At 37.5% G+C, this 24,279-nt stretch overlaps 1 protein-coding gene and 1 long non-coding RNA gene across 2 annotated transcripts in view; one reads left to right on the forward strand and one right to left on the reverse strand.

Annotated features, from left to right (window-relative positions):
- ARHGAP42 (Rho GTPase activating protein 42) overlaps positions 1-24,279 on the reverse strand; it is a 292,266-nt gene that overhangs the window by 150,496 nt on the left and 117,491 nt on the right. The gene's annotated exons all lie outside the window — the stretch shown is intronic.
- Positions 1,363-8,956, forward strand: LOC118899320. Its single transcript, XR_005020930.1, has 4 exons — positions 1,363-1,513; positions 4,208-4,371; positions 4,998-5,090; positions 8,661-8,956. It is a non-coding gene; the product is annotated as an uncharacterized LOC118899320 (long non-coding RNA).

Below are 24,279 nucleotides of genomic sequence, written 5' to 3' on the forward strand. Positions count from 1 at the left end.
CTTGCCCCCAAATAAAGTTACATGAAATATGAGTAAGGCTGTCATTAAAGAAAGGAAAAAACAAACAAACAAAAAAGAGCTACAGTGTTAGAGCAATGAGATGATTATTTTCCTATTTTCTAATTTCTAAACCCTGAAATGTGGATATATTATTTTCACTATTACAAATCTTTTTTGGAAAATGATAAACACTTTTTATTGCATCCCCAAACAGTTTCACTATTGTGCTGATGTCATATTTATGTGTGTGATAAAAGGTCAAGCTAAGTTGAATAATAATGATTTTCCTGGCTCATGAAATGCTAAGTTGTAATAATGTAACACTGAGGTAAGAATCAGCATAGACAGACGGAAGATTAGGAAGAGATTTCTGCAATTATTAACTTAAAATAGGAGCATTTCCCCACCAGAATTCTATCCAACTAAAGTTTGGGAAATGAGAAAAAAGGGGTATTCTTTGAGAAACATAACCATAATAGTACTGCCTTTTCCTAGTTCACTTTCCCTGGTACAACACTTGCTTGGGATGTTTATGTCACATACTATCTTGATATAAATAAACACAGGAAATACTGTAATTGGGACTTGAACAGTTAAGAAAAAAACAGCACCAGAAACTAATACACACACAGTATATCTTTCCTATAAACGACCTCTGTAGCAACTGCTTGAATGTGACTATTTTAAGGATGTCTGGGGGCTGGGGGAAGAGAAAATAATCTTCTGAAATAAATAATTCCTTAATTGAATAAAGCAACAAATTGAATCGCAGTGCTGTTAAAAATAAAACCAGAAAAAATTGATTAAAAGAGAAAACGTCAGAGCTTTAATACAGAATTACAGAAGTCCATGAGTACCCAAAAGTTATCTAAGTCCTACAATTTAGCAAACAAGAGATATGATTTATTTTGCAAACATTTTCTTTTAAACTTTCCCAGGCATTTGAGCACAGGCTCTTAGTCATAGCTAAGAATTACTTCCCAAATAAGTTCCATATGTTATAACTCTCGTTCCTGGTCTTTTCCAAAGCCAGATCTGGTCATAAACTATGAGCTAGTTTACCACACTGTACAGCTGTCAAAAACTTTTCTTACCCAATGAAGTAAAGAACCTCATTCAGCCCTTTCTGTGAGGTCTTATATCATGTGAAATACGAGGGCTATGTCAATACTAGAGAAATTCCCTTTACAACACACGGCAAATATAAAAAAAAAATACACTTTTCCTTATCTGTGAAAAGTATGTCCCAATAGAAAACACCATCATTTAATAAATCATTAACATCTGACCTCTCCGGGGCTTACCCTCAGGCTATGGCTTGAATTACATTCGGTTCATAGAACTGGGTAAAAGGATGTTTAAGATTCTTTTCCAGAAAATAAAGCTTGAAACTACTTTCCTTCCTGACAGCAGCAGACAGCCTGAGACCTTCAGACTCTAGAGCATTTAAGATGACACGCAGAACCTGATACAATGCAAAGCAGTAATGCTATGTTATGAGACACCTGAAAAGGTATGGGAAAAAATCTCTTGCTTCTCTCTTTTTCTGCTTCCTCTTAAAAAATTAAGAGATACTATACTTAGTGGAGAACAAAAGTTTGCACCTCAGATGCCCAGTGTACACAAACAAGAAGACTGATGCTGCTGGTAAAACCCTACTTCTTATCTCAACATTACCCAGATTCCCAAACAGAAGCCCAACAGGATGATCCCCGTCACTTTGACTGCCGACAATCACATACTGTTTGTAAATTTCTGCTTCTAGTAATTCCTAACATATTCTAGTATACGACCAGAGTTAAGGCATATTTTAATTAATCTAAAAATTAATGAATCCGAAAATGTTGGATGAGAAAATGCACTGTCAAATAATTCAGGAATTCTAATAAAGCTGGACTGTATATTACAACTATCAAAAGAAAAATAGCTTTGCATATACCAACGTAAAGACACAAAGCTAATGAAATCAGTACCCAAAAGCTTCCACCCCATCCCTACTAAGCATATCGTCATGAGATCATCTAGGTGTATCTTTAGGTCATCTTCAACGGCCTTTTGACCTCATCAGCTTTCAAGAATTCCCTTGCAGAGTAAAAGAAGGAAAGACAGACTCAACTAACTTACCTTTATCTTACATTTCAAGATAAGAGAAAACTCTACATCCTATCCATGGGTGACCTAATGTAGTTTCATGCCTCAAATATTACAAGAGATGGCTTATAAATCTTGTCTCCAGCCCAGACATTTCTGCTAAGCTCCCTATCTGTAAACCAAGTGTCTGTCCCATTCCCACAGGCACCTCAAAAACACACCCCCAAGACAGGGCCCAACCTTCTCTACTCTCTCGATTTGTCTCCTCTCAGTGAATGGCACCAAATTCAGCCAGCTGCCCCATCATCCTAGCCTGCAGCCTCTTCACCTTCCACATCCAATCCATGGTCTCCCCATGGCCTCAGCACGCATCCTACCACCTCTTCCCAAGATTACAGCAATATCCACCTTACACATCTCTCAGCACCCAGTATCGAAATCCACTCATTTTTAATTTTCCACACAGCTGCCAGAATAGTCTCTATAAATTAAGAAAGAGTATGTCAATCTCCAGCTTTTATCATCTCTCCACACCCTTCAATATAAAAGACCTTTCTTTAGCCCACTATCCCAAGATCCTTAATGAAGGGGCCCCTCCCAAGCTCCTGATAACCTTTTCTGTGGCCACTCCCCCATGGGAAGTCTTCTCTTTACCACACAGCATGACTTACAAGCCCTAGATCACACTGTGACCTTTTCGAAAGTTATCTTTCCCTAGTTCACTTGTTCCATTCACTATCTAAATGTCTCTTAGGTATCCTTTAAACCTCAGCCCAAGTGTCACATCCTTGGTAAGCTTTCATGAATATTCCAAGTGTAAGGTGTTTTGATTTGTTTTTTATTGAAGTACAGTTGATTTACAATGTTGTGTAAGTTTCAGGTATATAGCACAGTGATTCAATTATACACACACACACACATGTATATTCTTTTTCAGATTCTTTTCCCTCTAAGTTATTACAAAATACTGAGTATAGTTCCCAGTGCTATATAGTAGGTCCTTGTTGGTTATCTATATTATATATAGGAGTGTGTATATGTTAATCCCAAGCTCCTAATTTATCCCCCACCTTCCCCTTTGGTAACCATAAGTTTGTTTTCTATGTCTGTGGGTCTATTTCTGTTTTGTAAATACGTCCATTTGTATCATTTTTTTAGATTCCACATACAAGCGATATCATATGACATTTGTCTTTCTCTGCCTGGCTTACTTAACTTAGTATGATCATCTCTAGGTCCATCCATGTTGCTGCAAATGGCATTCTTTTTTACGGCTGAGTAATATTCCACTGTATATTTTAAGGGTCTTCTTCAAACTCCCACAGGACTGGGATCATACCACTATCTCAGCAGATCACAGAACACTGCAGGCCACCCTGTGTCAGTCTGTCTTCCCAACCAAATTATGAGTATTTCTGAGGAAATGCCTATGCCTCCCGCTTTCACTTGTGTATCCTCGAGATCCTAGAGTAGTATCTGAGGCATACTGTTACAGGCCAAAAAAACATTTCTTGGTACAAGCCCACTGGGGTGGGGGAGCAGGTGGGGAAAGGAGCAAGAAGTTAGAGAATAGAAAACACCAAGATCAAACTGAAGTAAGATGAACAATGCTGGACTTTGCATTCATGCAAACTAAATGTCATTTTCCTATTCATATACTAGTTTCGGTCTCAAATAATAGTCCATTCATTCATACACTAGTTGAGTGTGAAGTGTTCTGAAAGCACTGAAGAAGGGGAAAATGGAAGTATATGGATATCAATATTAAGGACCCCCCACCTTTGTCTCTTTGGGGACAAATGAGGATTTTAACAGATAATGAAGGTAGCCTACCTTCTACTTGGGCATGCCAGATTATAGATATCTTCACTATATATGCAATCAAAGGCTAATCACATCAGTAAATTTTCATTTCTACTTTTAAAAGGTGAATGGATAAGATTAACTTCTGTAACTTATTCTGATTCTTTATTTACTCTAGTTACCATTTTGGAAATAAATCTTGAATAAGTGCTGGGGATAGGGGAGGGAGAACAGGCGTGCTGGGGATAGGGGAGGGAGAACAGGCAAGCTGAATGCTATTTGGCAAACCAAGCTATCCCTAGATGTTTCTTAGGGATGAATAAGCAATGCCTGCTGTCTTATCACTGGAAGATGCCTTGCTACCCTGTGCCAAAACTTCAATTAGGCTTATCAACACCCTTGAAGAATGAGGAATGAAAAACAGAGCTTCTTGCGGCCTTTGAGCTTACCAGCCAGGGAGCACACTACATCAATAAGGTACTAAATTACATTACTGTGTTACAGTTAGAGCACTTAGGCCAAAAGGCAAAAATAAGGGCAAGCTAAGTCAAATTGTGAAGTGGATAAAATTTGTTTTCAGAAATTTCTACCTCTTCAGTTGCCACTACAGAGGCTTTATTTGGCCTTTATTCCAGTGTGTTTATTCAGGTCACACACCACCATCCCCTTTCTCTCCCACTTGAGCCCCTCACCGAAGACTATACTCCCAGGGAACCTGATAAATATTTCCAACCATTACCACACTCGTTGGCCCATCAACAAAGTCTTATTACTTCTACGGCTTCTTTCATTAAGACCTTTCTCCATGTTTCCTAACAACAAGTAAATCTTACTCACTGACAAGTACTAATCTTCTTCTTGTACTCTGAAAGCTATCTGCCCTTGGGAAATGTAAACCAGCATGACAATCCAGTGGTGGGGATTTCAATGCCATGGATGGTCCATTGAGAATTGGGCCGATGAAAAAATAGTTGCCTTCTATATCTACACGTGTGGCAAAATGTGAATAGGTTGTGTCCAAAATAATGACAACTTTATTGCAGACTAGGCTAATTTCCAGATAACCTGGTAATAATGCTTCCCTTCTTGGTTTACATATATAGATGATAGTGAATATAGGATTAACAGGTACATACCCAATGAAGCTTACTGTCCAACCAGAAGCAACGTATAAACTATTCTTCATAACTTTTCAGGTGAGAATTTAAAATTAATCACAAATGAATTGCTTGTAAACCAAACCTAGAAGTTTCTGATGATTTAGTTTACTTAAATCATTAGGCTGTAATTCATGACTTAATATCTGAACTCAAATGGTTTTTTTTTTTTAAACTTTGTTCTCATAGAATTTTTTTTTTTTTTTTTTTTATGGCTGTGTTGGGTCTTCGTTTCTGTGCGAGGGCTTTCTCCAGTTGCGGCGAGCGGGGGCCACTCTTCATCGCGGTGCGCGGGCCTCTCACTGTCGCGGCCTCTGCCATTGCGGAGCACGGGCTCCAGATGCGCAGGCTCAGTAGCTGTGGCTCAAGGGCTTAGTTGCTCCGCGGCAAGTGGGATCCTCCCAGATCAGGGCTCAAACCCGTGTGCCCTGCATTGGCAGGCAGACTCTCAACCACTGCGCCACCAGGGAAGCCCCTCAAATGGTTTTCAAGCAAATATTTACTATGAAATACAAAAGGCCCTGCTCTTCTGATACTATTATAATTCAGAATGACAGGCAAATAAACAAAAAATAAATAAGATAAAATCAGATAATGATAGGAGCCAGGAAGAAAACTTAAAAAGTTGATGTGACAGAAAATTATGGCACTGGAGATATGAATTTAAACTGAGTGGTAAGCAAAAGACTCAATGAAGAGGCACCTTAGGACTGAGGCATGAATTACAGTAACTACTCACCCCCTAACTTCCACTCAAAGATCTAGAAAAAGAGTTCCAGGCAGGGAGAACAGCCAGCACAAACATCCTAAAACAGAAGTATGCTTGACACGTTGATGGAAGGAGAAGACCAGCATGACTAAAGCATAGGGGAAGGCAAGAGAGAATGGTCTGAGATTAAAGCAGAGTCCAGAACATGCAAGGCCATGAAAACCACAGTATGAAATTTTAATTTTATTCTATATTAGCTATCACAGAAATACGGAATGTGATAAAATGACAAGGGATGCAAATTATACTCTAAATAGAATTCCCATTTGTACTACTACATGCCATTACTATCGATGAAAGTATTGTACCTCTTGGGGTTTTTAAAACTACTGTCACTGCAAAGAAGACTGAAATCCACTGAGAGTTGAAGGGAAGTTCTGCCCCTAAATTGAACTCAACTCCTGCACAAACCAAAATGCAACAACAACAACAACAAAAAACTATGGAAAAACCCTTTGGTATTAACTGCCAAGAACTTCCCATCAAATAAACCCAAATACTCATAGCTTTTATCTATGACTACACAGACAAGGTTAAAGCAACTGCTTCCTAGCGTGAAAGAAAGGGGATTTTTGTATCTGAATTAACCTGAGTGGTGACCTCCATTTATCACATTCAATGTTATTTAATTATAAAGTACATGTCTGTATACACAAAAGTGTATACGTCTTGATTTGTCAAGAGACTATAGTTCATGGCATATCTACAAGTTGAATCTGTTTTTCACATGTCAAGGTTAAAGTAGATTGAAAATAATCTAGAGCTAAGGGGCAGCACTGAGATAATCATACCTACTATTGTCCCTTTTAGAAGGAGATTTAAGCCCTAAGAGGTTAAAACTGAACAAATATTTAATAGTATTGAATAGATCCAAGACTAACACAGTGCCTTTTTCCCATTGAACTCAAATGAACTCATGTCTGTCCTCACCCAGTGATCACTTATTAACATTTTAAATACAAATATGGGGATAATTTTAAACACTATTCTACATTATCAAGAAGCAATTAGGTACCTCATCAGAGATAGACAGCTTTACACAAAAATATTAGAATCCTAAAAGACAAATGCTTCAGCTACCCTGCTTTAAAATAATCCCCCTTCTTTTTTTATTTTTAATTTTTTTTAAACCATTCCAACTGGCAGCATATGAGCGAGCGAGAGAGAGAGAAAAAGAAAGAGGGAGAGAGAGAGAGAAAGGTGATCCAGGTCATATTTTCTCTTCTTGACATGTTCTAAAATCAACTTACTTAGTCAAAGAAGTTTTCAGAAATTTGCATTAAATATTAAATGTTTAGTATTATTATTAGCATTATAAAGATAGATAATTCCAATGTATATACTTTATTTATTGAATATCAAAGCCCCTCTATTGTTTGTGAAAAAAGTGGGAAGTCTTGAGTGGTCTCTTGAGCCACCCATGGGAAGAAATGCCCAAGGGATAGACGAACATTTTCAAACCCGGTCTCCTCTTTGAAAATCCCTGCACTAGAAAGACACTGTTACTGACAGAAGTGTGATAGCTGCCTCCAATGAGCTGAGACAAAGAACAAAGGGACAACAGCTTTGTGACAGTTCTTTGCAAGGGCTGCATGTCCGTTTTCCAGGAAATGTAAGAAACATTTAACTATTTTAAGAGATTGTGGAGGGCATGTTTAATGCATGCATTCAATATACGCTTTCAGAAGTTCTTTCCTCCTTTCTAACACTGTTACTTCATAATTTAACAATGTAAAATTTAAATTTACAAATTTAAAATTAGTTCATATTTTTTACTTCTGATTTAACTTATAGTCTACAAAGTAGAAACTAAGGCCTCTGGGCCACATAGCACATCTAATAGGATGCTCTGGCATTGTATTGTCTTTATAGGTGAGGTCTGGAAAATCATTCTAGCCCCTTAGTTTGCTCCTTAAGAATCACCAATTATCTGACATAAAACTGAACACATCGCCTAATTATCAGTTAGTCTTTATGGTAGTGGTTCACATGGTGTCAACTCCATCCTTGGGCAATGGTACTTCTGCTCTGTGCCATCTCAGGACTGCATTCCAAATACCCTCGAGTTACTCCTTTCTATTTTCTTTATAGTAGATCCTGTCAAGAGTGTTTCTGGCTAGCCGAGGAGTGGAATAGTATGTTTACTCCAATTAACCAGGGAATGACAACTCCAAAACTGCTGTGTTCAGAGTCACTCATATTCATCTTTATTGACTACAGAGAAAGTTCAGGTTACTTTGATTTAAGATAAAGGATCCTTGTCTTCCCTTAACAATTTATCTGAATGACCATAAAATATCAATGAATTAGATTTAGGATTTGCAGATACTGCTACATCTCAGGAACACAAGTGTCGCAAGTAATAATAATGGCTAGCCTAGAGCTGTCAGTCACTCTCCATTTCATTCCATAAGAACTGAGTTAGCATATACTACCTGTTTACCACACCTTACTAGATACTAAGAGATGTGAGGTTACTATGCTATAGTTGTGTTCTGTAGATGATATGCAGGATGCATGCTAGAACATATAATACATGTAAGTAGTATATAATACATGTCCTAGACAAGGTTATAATTTCACTGAGACACTAGGAAAACCATGAGAGAGTGCTTCAAAACAGTGAATGTTGGTGCAAGACTAAATAATAAAAAAGAGATGGAGATCAGGATGGCTTCCAAGGAATTGAACTGGGCCATTAATGAAAACCCTATATTTCTGTTCCTGTCAATGACTGATCACTCAACAGTTGATCCTCAATGAAGACTGAAGAGTTGTGTATCCTATAAACAGTCTAAATGTGTCTTTTTTTTTCCTTATACTATCATGTTCTAAAACAGAATCATCAAACATCTTACAAAGATGCTAAAACACAGCAAGAGAAAACAATTTTAAAACAGGGCTAAAAATAAAGCAAAAGGAGAACAAGGATGGGAAGAGGAAATGGTGATGTGAAACAAGTGAACAGAATGTGTGCCTGGAGTCCTGTAAGAGAACTCAAGAAGGCTTAAACGTTACAGCAGTACTTAAGTAGAAGAGTACCAAAGCTCCATCCTTTGATTTTTATGTGCCATGAGCTAATGTTTAATGCTTACCACCTTTGTATTACCCAAATGATAACATGAAAATTATTAAATGTTCTTTCTGTTGAGCACTACTTCTTTAGTGTTTCTTTTTGTAAACTGATTGAGAGGCATGAAAAATATTCCTTGCTAGAATCATTAAGAGACATTCAACTCGGTGGATGAAAATTTGATGAGAAACAGGATGTCTACACACACAGCCTTCCCTCACAAAGAACTTACTAATTCCAAGGAGGGAATACAGTGAGAAGCAGAGCAGATGCCATGTTAATCAAGAGATCAAAGTTTACAACAACAGTAAAGAGACAAAGTACCTTAATTCCTGCCAAAAATTCACAACTTGAATTTATTCATAAGGAAACACCAGACAAACCCAAATTGAGGGACATTCTACAAAGTAGCTAGCCTAAACTTTTCAAAAATGTCAATGTCATGAAAAACAAAAAAGACAGAGGAACCATTCCAGATGTTCATGTTCAAGGTCAAGAAAAAATTTCTATAAAGGGCATTATTGTGACAGTTAGCAACATTTCAAAAAAGTCTATGGTAACAGTGTTCTATCAGTGTTAAATTTCCTGATTTGAATAATTATACTGCAGTGACATAAGTGAATGTCTCTGTCTTAGGAAATAAACACTTAAGTATTTACGGGTTTAAAAAAAAAACAGCATGGTGGTGGCAACTCACTCTCAAGAGAAAGAGTACTAAAGCAAACTTGGCAAAATGCTAGTAACTGGTGAATCTTGGTGACAGGTACATGGAGATTTTTGTGCTATTCTTGAAAATCATCTATAAAATTTAAATTATTTCAAAATAAAAAGTTAAAGATTTTTAATAGTTGAGAATGCAAATATGAGAAACATAAAATTTTGAACACTCTTCTCTTCCTCATAATATATTTCTATATTTCCACAAACCAAAAATATTTTCCTACAACCAATCATTTAGTCGTGATATATCTACCTCCACAGAATAGAAAATAGAAAGTAATCGGTAACATTCAAATCATACAAAAGGGACAGACTGAAAATAACAGTGAGGTGTTTTAAGTTACAGAAGATATATATTTAGTGGGATTTTTTTTAATGTATGGCTATTTTGAGGTCTTTCATTTAGTTTAACTAAAAAAAAAAAAGCCTTATATGTCTCAAATCATGTTTATATTTAAAAGAGAATACTAATCACTCTACAACTAACAAAAAGAGCCTAAATACACAAAAAGTTTTACAAAGTCACCATTCATGGCAAAATTTATCTATAATTTTAACTTATTAGGAAAGGCAGAGAGAACATTGAAACATAAATTCCTACTCATTTAAACTCGACATTTTCCAACTATATTTCACATTTCTTTAACTCAGAATTCTCCTAACAACATAAATATTGCACAGTAAATTTCAGACCTAAACACTGACATTTAACTTAGCAAAAGGGCTGATTGTCCATGATGGAAAGTTTGTGTTCTACCTTTAAAAGGTCTGCATAATGTAAAATTCTAACCTTCCCTCAGAAACCACTAACCAATCCACTGTTTTATACTGCCTATAAAATTCCATTAGTATAGGAAACTAAAAGTTGACCTGTGAACAATTTAGGAAAAAGATATGGACTATGAAATTAGAAGATTAAACTCTAATAACTGGTTGAATGATCTGGGCAAATCACTAGAACTTTCTGAGGCTCAGTTTCTTCATCTATTAAAGAATGAGATTTAAAACTAACTAATTTCTCATCAGTCATTTTCAAAGCTCTAGTGATTTGTCACTCTTTCTTAAATATGCTCTTATCTCCTATTTTTGTCTTGGTTTTGATGAATGACCCAAAATCTCACAGAAAGAATTCCTCATTTGGCAGCCTTTAAAACCACACTAACTAGATAATTACAGGTGTAGGGTGAGCTTGGAACTCCATGATTAGCCATACAATGAGAAACATTCAAACACACTGGTGAAATTCAAAGTCAGATCTATTCCTACCAAATACTGGCTTAAATCAAGGAGGAAGGAAAGAGCAATTAGCTCTTCTATCAATTAGAAATCTAACAGAATATATATAAATACAGAATATATATGCAAATATGTACCATAATAGTTATAACCAAATGAAAACTAAGTATTTAATTGAGATAAAAATAAAGTATAGATATAAGCATATAATTAAGATGATCTAAATCACACTCTTTCTGGGATATTCTCAGATATACATAATGTACACATAGACTGTAAAATGGTAGAAATTCATTTAAATTCCTTTGAAACTCAATAATAAATGCAAAGCTGGAGGTCTCTTGGAGGATATTAAGAGGGAACAGCAAACCATGGAAGAAGAGGGATTTCAAGGTTGATTTCCTCACTTTTTTATCCAAACACCTTGGGGACAGGGGCTTCCCACTTAAACAGTATAAAATACATAGATGTAAAGATGAACCTCTATACTAGTTGACACATTTCGGATTTTTCATGAAAGTGTACAATCTAATGTAAAATATTATTTCACTCAGATAAGGTATTTTGTTTATGAAACTGGGTGAATGAAGTCATCCAAAAATTAGTTTATAAGTCTTTAGAAAGTTTAAAACCAAGGTTTCTAGACAGGAAGACCCACTCAAGAGTTGAGAATAATCACTTCAGTATACTGGATCCAGGACCCAAATAAAGTCCTCAAAAGCTCCCTGTCCGAAGTGGAGGGGTGGCCAAGCACACATTTACTGCCTCCTGCTCCTAGTCTTCCTCCCCCATCACTTTGTTTACATCTTGGTCATAGCATTTCTCATCCTCTATTTTAGTTCATTTGCTCCAGTTTGTCTAGATCTCTGCCCGTTTCCTTTTTGCTACTAATGATGCCTCCAGTACTAATGGATGTCTCTTCATGGTGTGAGCTTGAACTTTTGATCCTCAGTATTGCGTTAGCTTTCACTATTTGAATCCTCCTGTGTCTTTTCAACCTGCTGTTCATATCCCTTGGCTTTGCTTGAGTACCTAATGACAACTCTCAGGTTTGATTTCTGTAGTTGTCTCGAACTACAGACTGAAGCCATATCTCAACCCAGACACTTGCCCTGGACTTGGCCTCAGTAGCCCAGTATATACTGTAGGGATCAAAAGAACATAGTTAGGGCTTCCCTGGTGGTGCAGTTGTTGGGAATCTGCCTGCCGGTGCAGGGCACACGGGTTCGAGCCCTGGTCTGGGAGGATCCCACATGCTGCGGAGCGACTAGGCCCGTGAGCCACAATTGCTGAGCCTGCGCGTCTGGAGCCTGTGCTCCGCAATAGGAGAGGCCGCGATGGTGAGAGGCCCGTGCACCGCGATGAAGAGTGGCCCCCACTTGCCGCAACTGGAGAAAGCCCTCGTACAGAAACGAAGACCCAACACAGTCATAAATAAATAAATAAATAAATAAATAAATAAATAAACAAAGAAATAAAAAAAAAAAGAACATAGGCAGACTAAGTTTTGCTCCATATAAAGGAAATTTTCTACTGTTCATAGAGGACCCGCCCAAAAAAGGAATGCTCTGGGTCTAGAGAGTATACAGCAAAGAACTATGAGAGCTGATTCTGGAATAGACAGACCTGGGTTCAAACCCAATTCCTCTGCTGTCTACAGCTACCTTAACCTCCCTAAGCCTAAATTTTTTCCGCTGTAGAATAGGAAAAATAATCACCTTAATAAAACATTATGTCACATAGCTGTAAATAATGACTTGAGAGTTTTAAATGAGATTAAATGTAAAGGGCAAAGACAATGCTTACCATATAGAAAGCACCGACCTGGTCCACCATTAGAAATTGGATATATCACTTTATTTTTCCAAACCTAAGCTTTTATTACAAGCCCTTGAAACAACATCATATGTAAGAAACTGTCACAACTTCCTAATGATACTTAACATCGTTCTTTAAATATCTACCTCTGTCATTTTAAAACATGTCTTCAAATTAACACTCCTCCCATCAAAAGGTGAAACCCACAGCTACATGCAAAAGAATGAAACCATTACACCAAACACAAAAATCAATCAAAATAAGTAACAGACTTAAATGTAAGAATTGAAACCATAAAAATCCCAGAAGAAAAGATGGGGGTAAGCTCCTTAACATCAATCTTGGCAATGATTTTTTGTATTTGACACTAAAAGCAAAGGCAACAAAAGCAAAAATAGACACGTGGAACTGCATCAAACTAAAAAGCTTCTGCACAGCAAAGGAAACCTACCAAATGGGAGCAAATATATACAAATCATATATATCTGATAAGGAGATAATATCCAAAATATATAAAGGACTTAATGCAACAGCAAAAAAAAAAAAAAATCCGATTAACAAAGGGCACAAGATCTGAATAGATGTTGTTCCAAAGAAAACTTATGGATGGCCAATAGGTGTATGAAAAGGTGTTCAACATCACTAATTATCATGGAAATGCAAATCTAAACCACAATGAGATTATTACTTTCCATCTGTTAGAATGGCTACTATCAAAAAACATGAAATAACAAGTGTTGGCAAGGATATGGAGAAAGGGGAACCCTTGTGCACTGTTGCTGGGAATGTAAATTGGTACAGCCATTATGGAAAACAGTATGGAGGTTCCCCAAAATTTTAAAATAGAACTATCATTAGATCCAGCAATCCCACTTCTGGGTATTTATCCAAAGGAAATGAAAACAGGAACTTGATATATATCTAACCCCCATGTTCACTGCAGCATTGTTTACAATAGCCAATATATGGAAAAAACCTAAGTGTCCACTGATGGATGAATGGATTTTTAAAAAATGTGATACACACACACACACACACACACACACACACACACACACACACACAGAGAGAGGAATATCATTCAGCCATGAAAAAGAAGGAAATCCTGAGGGCATGGACATCCCTGAGGACATCAGTGAAATAAATCAGACAGAGAATGACAAATACCATGTGATCTCACTTACATGTGGAATCTTAAAAAAAAAAAAAAATGGTGGATACAGAGAACAGATTGGTGATTGCCAGAGGCAGTGGGTGAGAGGCGGGCAAAATAGGTCAAGGGAGTCAAAAGGTACAAACTTCCAGTTATAAAATAAATAAGTCCTAGGGATGTAATGTACAGCATGGTGACTACAGTTAATAATACTGTATTATATATTTGAAAGTTGCTAAAGGAGTAGATCTTAAAAGTTCTTATAATAAGAAAAAAAAATATTTGTAATTATGTAAGGTGATGGTTAACTAGACTTATTGTGGTGATCATTTCACAATATACACAAATATTTAACCATTACGTGGTACACTCAAGCTAATATAATGCTATCTGTCAATTATCTCAATTAAAGAATAACAAAAAACAAACAACATCAACAATAACAACAACAATTATACCATAGTTGTTCAAAGGATTAAGGATAGGGTTGTCCCTCTTTCCCTCCACTTTATTTTCTCTACTTTTCCTGTTTCATCTTTCTTATGAAAGCAGCCACACTCCCCGATCTATTGCCTGAAAATGACAGATTTATTTGCCCACAAACTAAATTCAGTCACAAACCTGCTCTCATTCAACCCAGAGAATTACCTTCAAAGCACTTTAAAAAGATTTATTCCAACAAGAACCTTCGTAAGTTGCTGGCAGAAATGCAGATGGTGCAACCACTTTGAAAAACAAGCATTTTGTTAAAAAGTTAAACATACATTTATCATATACCCCAGCAACCTCACACCTAGATGTATACTCAAGAGAAATGAAAACATATGTCCACATAAAAACCTGTACACAAATGTTCATAGCAGCATTATTCAGAATAGCCAAAGAGCAGAAAACAACTCAAATGTCCATCAACTGGTGAATGGTTAAATAATATATATGCTATGTCCATACAATGGAATACTATTCAGCAATAAAAAGGAATGAAATACTGATTCATGTTACAACATGGATGAACCTCAAAAACATTGTGCTAAGTGAAAAAAAGCCAAAAACAAATGACATGTAATATATGATTCCATTTATATGAAATATCCCAAAAAGCAAATCTAGAAAGACAGAAAGTAGATTAAGTGATTGCCTGGGACTGTCAGTTAACTGTAAATGGGAATGAGGAATTCTACTATGGTCATGAAATGTTCTAAAACTGGATTGTGCTAATACCTGCACAACTGCATACATTCACTGAAAAAAAACACTGAATTATTTAGTTAAAATGAGTGAATTTTATGGTATGTAAATTATCCCCCAATAAAGTTGTAAGGAAAAAACTGTGCCGTGTATATACTGTCTAAAAACAAGGTTTACTCCATTCCTACTGCATTCAAAGCCTGGTTAAGTGCAGTGACATAGTCCCTATACTCAACAAACTTTAAATATAATAGAATGTTAACATTTAAAATAAAAAAACAAATAAGCTTTAAAAAGAAAGAAAGAAAGATGAAACCCAATTCCCTACCTCTTGAATATGGCTGGTCTAAGTGACTCACTTCCGCTATAAATAAAGCAGTAATAGTGCACTCTGACTTCAGGGACTAGGTCAAACAAGGCAATACTGCTTCTTCCTGGCTCTTTTTTCACTTGGGACATGAACTTTGGAAGTCCTGATTCTACATGTAAGAAGTCTGACTACCCTAAAGGACCGTGCTGAAGAGACAACATAGAGAAAGCAATGCCCAAGGAACCCAATGCCAGCCTCCTATTGAGTCTTTCCAGCATCAACCAGGAGACATGTGAATGAGCCTTCAGATGACTGCAGCTCCCAGCCTTCAAGTCACCCCAGCGGACATGGAGTAGAACAGTTGGCGAGCTGTCCCCACTGAACCTTAACCCAAATTGCACATTCATGAGTAAAATAAATGGTCCAGTTTCTGGCCACTAATATTTGAGTTGGTTTGTTACACAGCATTGAAAAATCAGAACATTATCTTAAAATGTTGGCCAGCGCTTATAAGGAACTTAGCGTAAAAAAAGTAACATTCTGTAAGAAAGTATTCAAACTCCCTAAAGCTGAGAACTTTCAGCAACAGGTTGCTCCTGTCTGTTCCAATCAAAATGTACAAATCTCAATTTCCATTCTGGATAATAACTTTATTTTCAATGTTGAATTTTACAGCAGAGATAAAGCATTAAGAGTCAAAATGACCTATGGCAAAAAAGAGTAGATATTCAGACAACTTAGGATGTAGAAGTATGCAAAAAGAGAGTTAGATTTTTGTCAGCAGCCTGTATCCTGTAAAGGATATAAAACCCACATTCTAGTCAGCTGTGATGCCAATCAAGTACCACACTTCCCTTCTGGTAAACTGAAAAGGAACCCAGCTCGCTGCTCAGCATACCATTCAGAAGCCTTCCACATCATATGTCACAATCAATTGGGTGGATTCAGGTCCAGTCTTTTTTTAGTGAAAGGAATTTATTACCAACAGGTTTACTTCCTTCCCATCCACATCCTGTGCCCCTGCAGTGCCCAGGAGGGCACCACATCTGGTCGAGCTAACTTTTTCAAAAGAGCAGGGAAGAGGAGAGAGAGGAAACTGTACCAATCAGAGAATATAATCAATAACCTGTGAGAAATCAAACTGAAGAGTTCGCTGCAACAGTGCATAAAAGTTTGTCAGACATTCTAGTAAACAAAACTCTTATCTAAACTTTCCAATCATAAGAGAATTCATGACTCTTACGTACTACAAGATCCTAAAAGATTTTGTCCACATACTGTGTTAGAAGGACTTTATTCTTATTATTGTATCAGTTACGAGGTTTTAAAGGCAAGAGATGGAAAACCCAATTCAAAGTGGTTTAAATAACACAGAAAGATATCCGTCCATAAAACAGGAGACACAGGGGTAGGAGAAGCTTCAGGTTTAGCTAATCCAGAAAGTCTAAGACATCATCAAAGATTCAGGTTTTTCCAGTCTCTCCATTTCATTGCCCAGAATGTCAGCTTCATCCACAGCTCCCTGTAGGAGAGCCATCAGGAGACTAAGACCTTCCTTGTTTGGGTCTAGCAGAGTAAAGAGAATGCCTCTGCCCACAAAATCAAACCCAAATCCTGTCATTTGCCCAAATATGCCAGCTGAGGCTGTGTGGCTAACGGGGGGATGTCATATGCTGAATGGCCTGGCCATGAGCTCACAAAGCCATCTGGGGCAAGAGGGCCAGATTACCATGATGGGCTTAGAGCTGGAGCTGCACACGGTGAAATGGACCTAATGGAAGCAAGAGACCAACTTCCAAGTCCACTAAAATTCATATCATCTGTTAAATGGTCTATTTGATCAATTAGAAAAAGAGATTCTTCAGTTTCCAAGCGGATTTTGTTCTAAAAGTTCACCTCATGTCAATTTTGATCTTAAAGTATGATTAGGGCATATGGGACATAGAATGCATTTTCCCACCGAAGTCATATATTTCCCATGTGCTCAAATTAGTTCTTGGTACATTTAAACCATTTATAGTTGAAGTATTTAAGCTGGGAATGCCTCTTTCCCTCTTTTCCCAGTGGATCAGAAAAAAACAGAGACTCACCACCTACAGGTTATCATGCCCTGGCACCAGGGGGGTAGAAACAAGGAACTCTCCACAAGCAACCATCAGTAAGAGCACAAAGTTCTCCAGAAGGAACCCATATTCCACAGTAGCAGCAGCTCAGATGGCAGCAGGGTGAGCTTCCCGAAGGCCATCTGTGCTTGCAGAATACTTGTCAGTCACTGACATAAAAATGTTTTATCTTGAATTTAAAAACAAAAAAAGAAACCTATTAACTAGTTTTTCTAGTACAGTGCTATAATGCCCTAATAATGTGGATTATTCCTTTTAAATTAAGTCAGTTCTGTGTTTTTAATATTTTTTAATGTGAGTTCCTTTCAAGAACTCAGAAATCCATCATGTGATTAAAACCTTGTTTAATGATCTAATGATGATTTTCATGAGTACACTGACAACAGTAAGCAGAGCTATCCCTTAGAGGGTACCCTTCCTCATTTAATCCTCAAAACAGCCTTGCAAGGTAGGTGGTACTGATGCTCGCTCACACACGTGGAAACTCAGGCTTGGGGCACTTTGGTAATGTGCCCAAATCCACATGATTAGAACATAGAGGAAAAAGGATTCCACCGTAGCAGATATGATTCCAAAATGCAAACACAGAAAATTCCAACTAATAAATGTGCAAGCACTTTATTAAATCAGGTCAAATTATCTTTTAAAAAAAATGTTTAAAGTATGACCCGTTTCCCATATTTCCCTTGCCCCATACATTACTCATGATATTTTGAGAAGGGAAAAAAAAAAAATTATGTTCCAAGAATGTTTCCCTCCACTTTTTCCCTTTGGTTCTGAAATAGTAACCTGTGGTGCCCACTGACGTTGCTTTAAGCAGGATGTTGACCTTGCCAGAGATGACAAATTGTCCACCTGGACACCATTTCCCAACAATGCCAAGATGACAGTTCACTGTATGACATTATTGTTATAGTTGGCACTAAGCCACATAGGTAACTGGTTCGTTCTCTGTTCACTAAAAGCTGAAATTCTACCCAAGCAACAATTTGACAAGAATGTTGGTATCAAAGATGATTTGAGATGTTATTCTCTAGATCAGGTGTTCTCGGACTTTAAGATGCACAAGTAACACCTGGGAATCTTGTGAAAATGCTGGTTCTTATTCAGTAGGTCCAGGCCAGGCCTGAGATTCTGCATTTCTAACACGTCATCAGTTGAGTCTGATGCTGCTGCACCATAGTCCACGCTTTCAGTAGCAATCATTCAGTTCACCGCAGAAAAAGAAAAGCATGGGCTCTTCAAACTGCAGTCATAGCTTGCCAATATTAATCTTAAACGGCATGGTATCCTTTTCTAAACTGCTACTCTCAAATTTGAATTTTTACTTAGCATCTTCCTGAATTTGTTGCTGCCTCATGGTCAGCACTTTGCAAAGAGCACTCAGTATAATGCTGGTCAAGCTTGGGCAATGTTAGATACTACACACTCTTCTTGATGAGACAGTGCACATGCATATTTAAAATTGAGAGGTACTCTAGTACAAAAATAAAAGCTTGTACTAGATTTCTGAGTACAGACTGTATGATAGTAATTTCTCAAATGTGTCCCTGACTCAGCTTGGAGGGCCTGAAATAAAAATAGCTCTAAGGAAAACCCATGAAAGCTCTTCCACTGAACTTCGCAAAGCGCTGAGGAAACAAAACAAAACTTCTTCAGGATCCTTTTAGAGGGTGTAACACAAAGGGAGAAAAGTCTCACCTGCATGCTTTGTCAATGATTACAAATCAGCTTTGGTCAAGTGAGAAGTCTGGATTGATAATGTCAAATACAACAACTGGTACCCTAAACATGGAATGTCATGATAAGAGCCAGTTGACTTTTACCTCCCATTGTCCCTCTAGATCTGCTCAGTGGGAACAGTCCTTCACTCGCTCTCACGATGAGACTCTGGGCAGTCCCCAGGTCTTTTCTGGACATTCAGGAAATGAAAGTCTCTAAATCTCCTACCCACCCACTCCACACTGGTGCAGGGGAAAACTATGCTCTGTAAAGGGTAAATCCTAGCTGGCTTCTTTTCTTTTCCACATACCTCATTTCCCATTTACTCCTTCCTGTTAATAACCACTTTCCAGGATTACTGTGGGTTACTGGGAAGGAAAATTCTCACTTGATACTTAACAACAAAAGATTCTTGTTCTCTGGCCAGGGAAGCGGCTAACACCAACTCACACCTGTGGGTATTTATATAGGTTCTTTAGAAACTCACTCCGCTAAGCCCCTCTAACTATGGCTTCCCTAATGCGGCAGTGTCTCGCCTTTGGCTAGCCACTCCTGACCCTTATCAGCTGCCAAACCCAGGAATATACCCCACAGTCTCTTACTAATGGGTCCCCTACCCTGTTGGCATGATCCCTTTTTTAAATGACCACAGGTAAACATTTCTACCCTGGGTTCCCCAACAGGTCCTTGGCATTCACACATTTTTGACATGCCACCAATTAGAAATACAGTCACCCCCTTAGAGGATCAGCTGTCTGCTCCAAGTGTTACAGGCTACATCAACTTCCTAAAGGATGAGTAAGGCACCAGACCACTATGCGCCCCCATAACTACAGGAAAATCGTACCAAGATTCACTTCTTCCCATGACAGTCCCCCATCACTCTATGTAAAGATGTAAGACTCACAGCAAAGCTCGCCCAAAGAATCCTTCTCACAAAATCCTCTCTCCATAGCCAAACTGGTTTATCCATGTGGAATATAAGAATTGTGTAATTAGTTTTTGCAAACTTCCTTTGAAAATCTGTAGCTTGGTCTTTTATCTCACCTCTGGATAGGACATCAATAGCAAAATATTTTTCCCAGCTGAGCAACAGAAAGAACTGCACGCCCCAGAGAGGCAGTGGTGACATCAGCAGGAGCCATTTCTCTGCAAATGTATGAGACAGTCCCTGAGTATTCCTGAAAATTACTAGGTGAGAAAAGGAATTTGAGAGTCTGGAAATCATGTAATCTGAGGATTGGGGCAGTAAGCCAGTAAAACACGAGCTTTTACTGTTAATATACTTTTATTAATACTCAAAAGCTGGTAAGAGCTATACAAATTCAGTTTATTGGAATATAAGATGATAAATTCTTAATTATAGACATCAGTGAAGGCCACAAATTGTCCAAATTTACATCTATTTGGTCTTGAGTATTACATGATTCAGTGTAGTTATCAATTACTTTCTAATGATATCGTCCCTAGGATAACACTAAGGTTAATTTGGATGTCCAGAGTATATGCCTCGAAGCTGAGGGGCAGCAAGCAGAAAGGGAGTAAATATATTCAGAAGCACTCTGAGTTAACAGGGGTGGTCAACAACAGGGGTGGTCAGTTTAGAATTTCAAAATCAAACTACAGAAAGGCCACAAGACGAGTAACATACATATTCAATAACCATCTGATTCATGTGTTTCCCCAACAGGAAATTATCGGATGTATTCTACACCAAGCCACAAAAATATTTTCTTAAAATTCTTTGCACAGAATCATTAAAACCCTGGCATAAATGTTAGGTGGATTCCTTCAATGCCATGCTCTCAAAAATACATTAAGAGAGAGAGAGAAAAGAGAGAGAGAAGAGAGAGGAGTTTGAAAGAAACAACCTTTCAGCAGCTAGAATAAACATAACTCATCCATCACTTAGACTCATTAATCCTGGATGTAAGCTTCTAATGTAGAGATCAAAGACTCTAGTGAAGTGAAACATCTGACAATAACAGGATCTCAGTCACTGCATGGTTCTCCTCATCCTATTATATGCTGAGCTCTCTAGCAATCTTGAGAAATTCAAAACAAATAAATAAACACAAGAGACTCTTTTCAAAAATAGCTGCCTAAATTGAAGGCACAAAACATATGCACACTGAATGTGGGTACATGCCCACACAAGCTGGACTTGTAAAGAGTGCAATGAAAGAATGAAAAACAGAAGAAATCTGGGAGTGGCACTTGCAAAGAGATTTAAGGAGCATGCTGTGTAACAGATACATGGCACCCTCACTTCATCCATGCAGAAAAGGACAGCACACGCAGCCAACACAGCATGAGAGAAGAGAGAAGAGAGAAGAGGAAGCACCATCTCTCCACCCCCAAATCACACAGCCAGATGCCAGGATCCAACCATTTTTTACAAATTAGGAATTAAAGGAATAGTAAAAGTGTTTTTATTTGGATACTGACATAAAAGAAACATTTTAATGCCATTACATTTAATGGTTTTAGAGTTAACATTTTCCAAATACTAAATGGGAAATTTTCAATTGCCCTATGAAGTTAAATTACAGTTGTGTTAACCCTTTATATGATTAAATGAGTATGCCCTCTTTTCATAAACTTATCGAATTAACTTCCAGCTGGATAAGAAACAAGGTATCATATGAGAAACAAACACAGAACATAATATGAACACAAAATATCATTTAAAATCTGAGCTTACACTATTTAACAATTATTAAATGAGAGTAGTTAGTCCACATTAGTTGATTAATTACAGAGTATTTCAATTTTTCAGAATTCTCCAAAATTCTTAATTGTATGAAAACAAGGCACTTCCATTACTATTATTTTCAGAGTTACATCATTTCTTGTGATTAATGTGCAATACCCTCAATCCTATTAACTATTTTCCTTTGTTTCTCGATTAGTTCATTCACACAAATATTCACTCATCTAAATGACTGAGCCCAGCTGTGCTATGTGCTAAGGATCCTGAAACACATAATAAAGCTTCAAGGAGCCTATAGCTTAGAATGGGAAACAAATAAATAAGCAATGACTGCAAAACAAAGCGAAACGTACAACAGAGGTACACGTTATTCAAAACTTCTCATATTTCAAACTGCTTTCATAGACCTTAAGTTTCTATATAACTCATGAAGTAGGGAGGGAAAGTATTTAAAATCCCAATATTAAAGATCGCAGACTCCAAAATTAAATCTTTCATCCGCAATTATATAGCTGATTAGTGGCAGAGTCTCAGCTAAATTAATGGAAGCCGAGACTTACATTATATGTTCTTTTCTCTATACCAAGCTGCATCTCACAGTTCCTGAAGATCTGACAAAAAGTCACCATCGGACCCACAACTAGTTATTGAATTCATGTGCTTCCTAGATCTGCATTCATACTGGAAAGTATAGCAGCTAGTGCAATAGTCTCTGTTCTGATCCTCTGAAATTTTAATGAATCTGTCCTTTCATTCTCATTTCTAAACTGTGTCTCTTAACCTTTCTTGTCATCCCCTTCCCTTTCAGTGGAAAGGACTTGAGTTGTTAGTGGCCTCCAAATGAAAAACAATGAGGGCAACCGTAAAGTAAGCACCATTAAACTTTAACTTGGAAAAAAAAAAAGGGCCAAGGGCAGACCACACAATCTATGTAAGCATGTACATTTAGAGATATGGCCACCTACCAGATGAATAACAACTGTATGTTATCCTGGGAGATTTCTCACAGACGGACATTCCGCAAACTTTACTTCCAAAGGCTACAATGCTCCCCTCACCCTGCCTGTCTTGAGATATGCTTATTGTGTAAGAGCACAAACAAATTGTCTTAATTACAACAAACTAATAAACTAGTGGTTAAATCCTTGGCCAAATTATGCCCTTATTTTTTCAGCAATGCTTTCCTTATTGAAAAATCTTTGTTTTAGAATTTTGCTTCTGAAATTGCCATCAGGATAGCACATTCTTTTCAAATACCCTCAAAAATGGTATTTATAAACTTTAAATGTGGGTGTGGTTTTTGGGAAAAAAATAACTGTTATTAGAGGCAATTCCTTGTTTTGACCAATGACCTCATCATAGGACCAAATGTAGAGCTTCTCAAAGGAGGACAGTTCTTAGGAAGACAAATAAATAATAGTGTATAGCCTATAACCTAATAATCACAATATTTTAACTTGACCATCTGCAAGACTCATGAGTGAAGAGTTAATAAAAGAGGCTTTTTCCAGTCAGAAAAATATCTCAGACTTCACTGGCTGTTGCTTAGTTCAAGGGCTTGCAGAACCCTCCAAAGAAAATATTCCCTCTCGTAATACTTGGATTAAAATGGTGATTTGGGTGTTTTGGCCAATGAAGACACTAGGGAATTGCAGGCCTCAATCAGACACGGCCTTTTTAATAAAAAGCTGAACCATAGGTAGTGTTAGTTTCTCAATCACATAAATTTGGTGGAGGGATGCCAACTAAAGAAGAAAATCTACTGACACACTGTCTACACTAACTCTAGTTAAGAAGATGGCTCTGAAATATCCTTTTCCCCAGGAGCCTCTGGAGGAAGAAGTGGTCCACTACCAATTCAGAGAAGCCTGGGGAAAAGGTAGAACAAAAGAGACAACCCTGAAAGCTGTCCTTCAGGGCAAGATCTCTCGTATGCTTTCTAATAAAACAAACCAAATTAAATGAAGCAAACTGTGTTCCTCGAACTAAAAGGGATAAGTTGGTTTCTAATTCTTTCTTCATCCAAAAGATTTTAGTGTGAACCTACCCACTGTCTGGGCTTCCAAGCTTAATATCTATATTTATTTTGCCATATTATAGTTTCTGGGCAGAAAAATAGAGCTTTGAGACAGTATTGTACAGAGCGAAGGTAACCAGACTGAAAAAGTTGGAAAACTGACGACTCTAGTCATTGCACTCACCCCCACCCCATTAATAAATTCTTATGTACAGATATCAGTGAAGCCCACAAATTGTCCAAATTTACATCTATTTGGTCTTGAGTATTCTATAACCCCCACCTGCTGTGTGACTGTCACCTGTTTGGGTGCCAGGCTCCTTCACTATCAAATGGACTACCAGTGGGCACTCCACTTCAAAAAGCATCTTTAACCCTCATTCACT

This window comes from Balaenoptera musculus, chromosome 8, assembly GCF_009873245.2.
Source record: "Balaenoptera musculus isolate JJ_BM4_2016_0621 chromosome 8, mBalMus1.pri.v3, whole genome shotgun sequence".
NCBI lineage: Eukaryota > Metazoa > Chordata > Mammalia > Artiodactyla > Balaenopteridae > Balaenoptera > Balaenoptera musculus.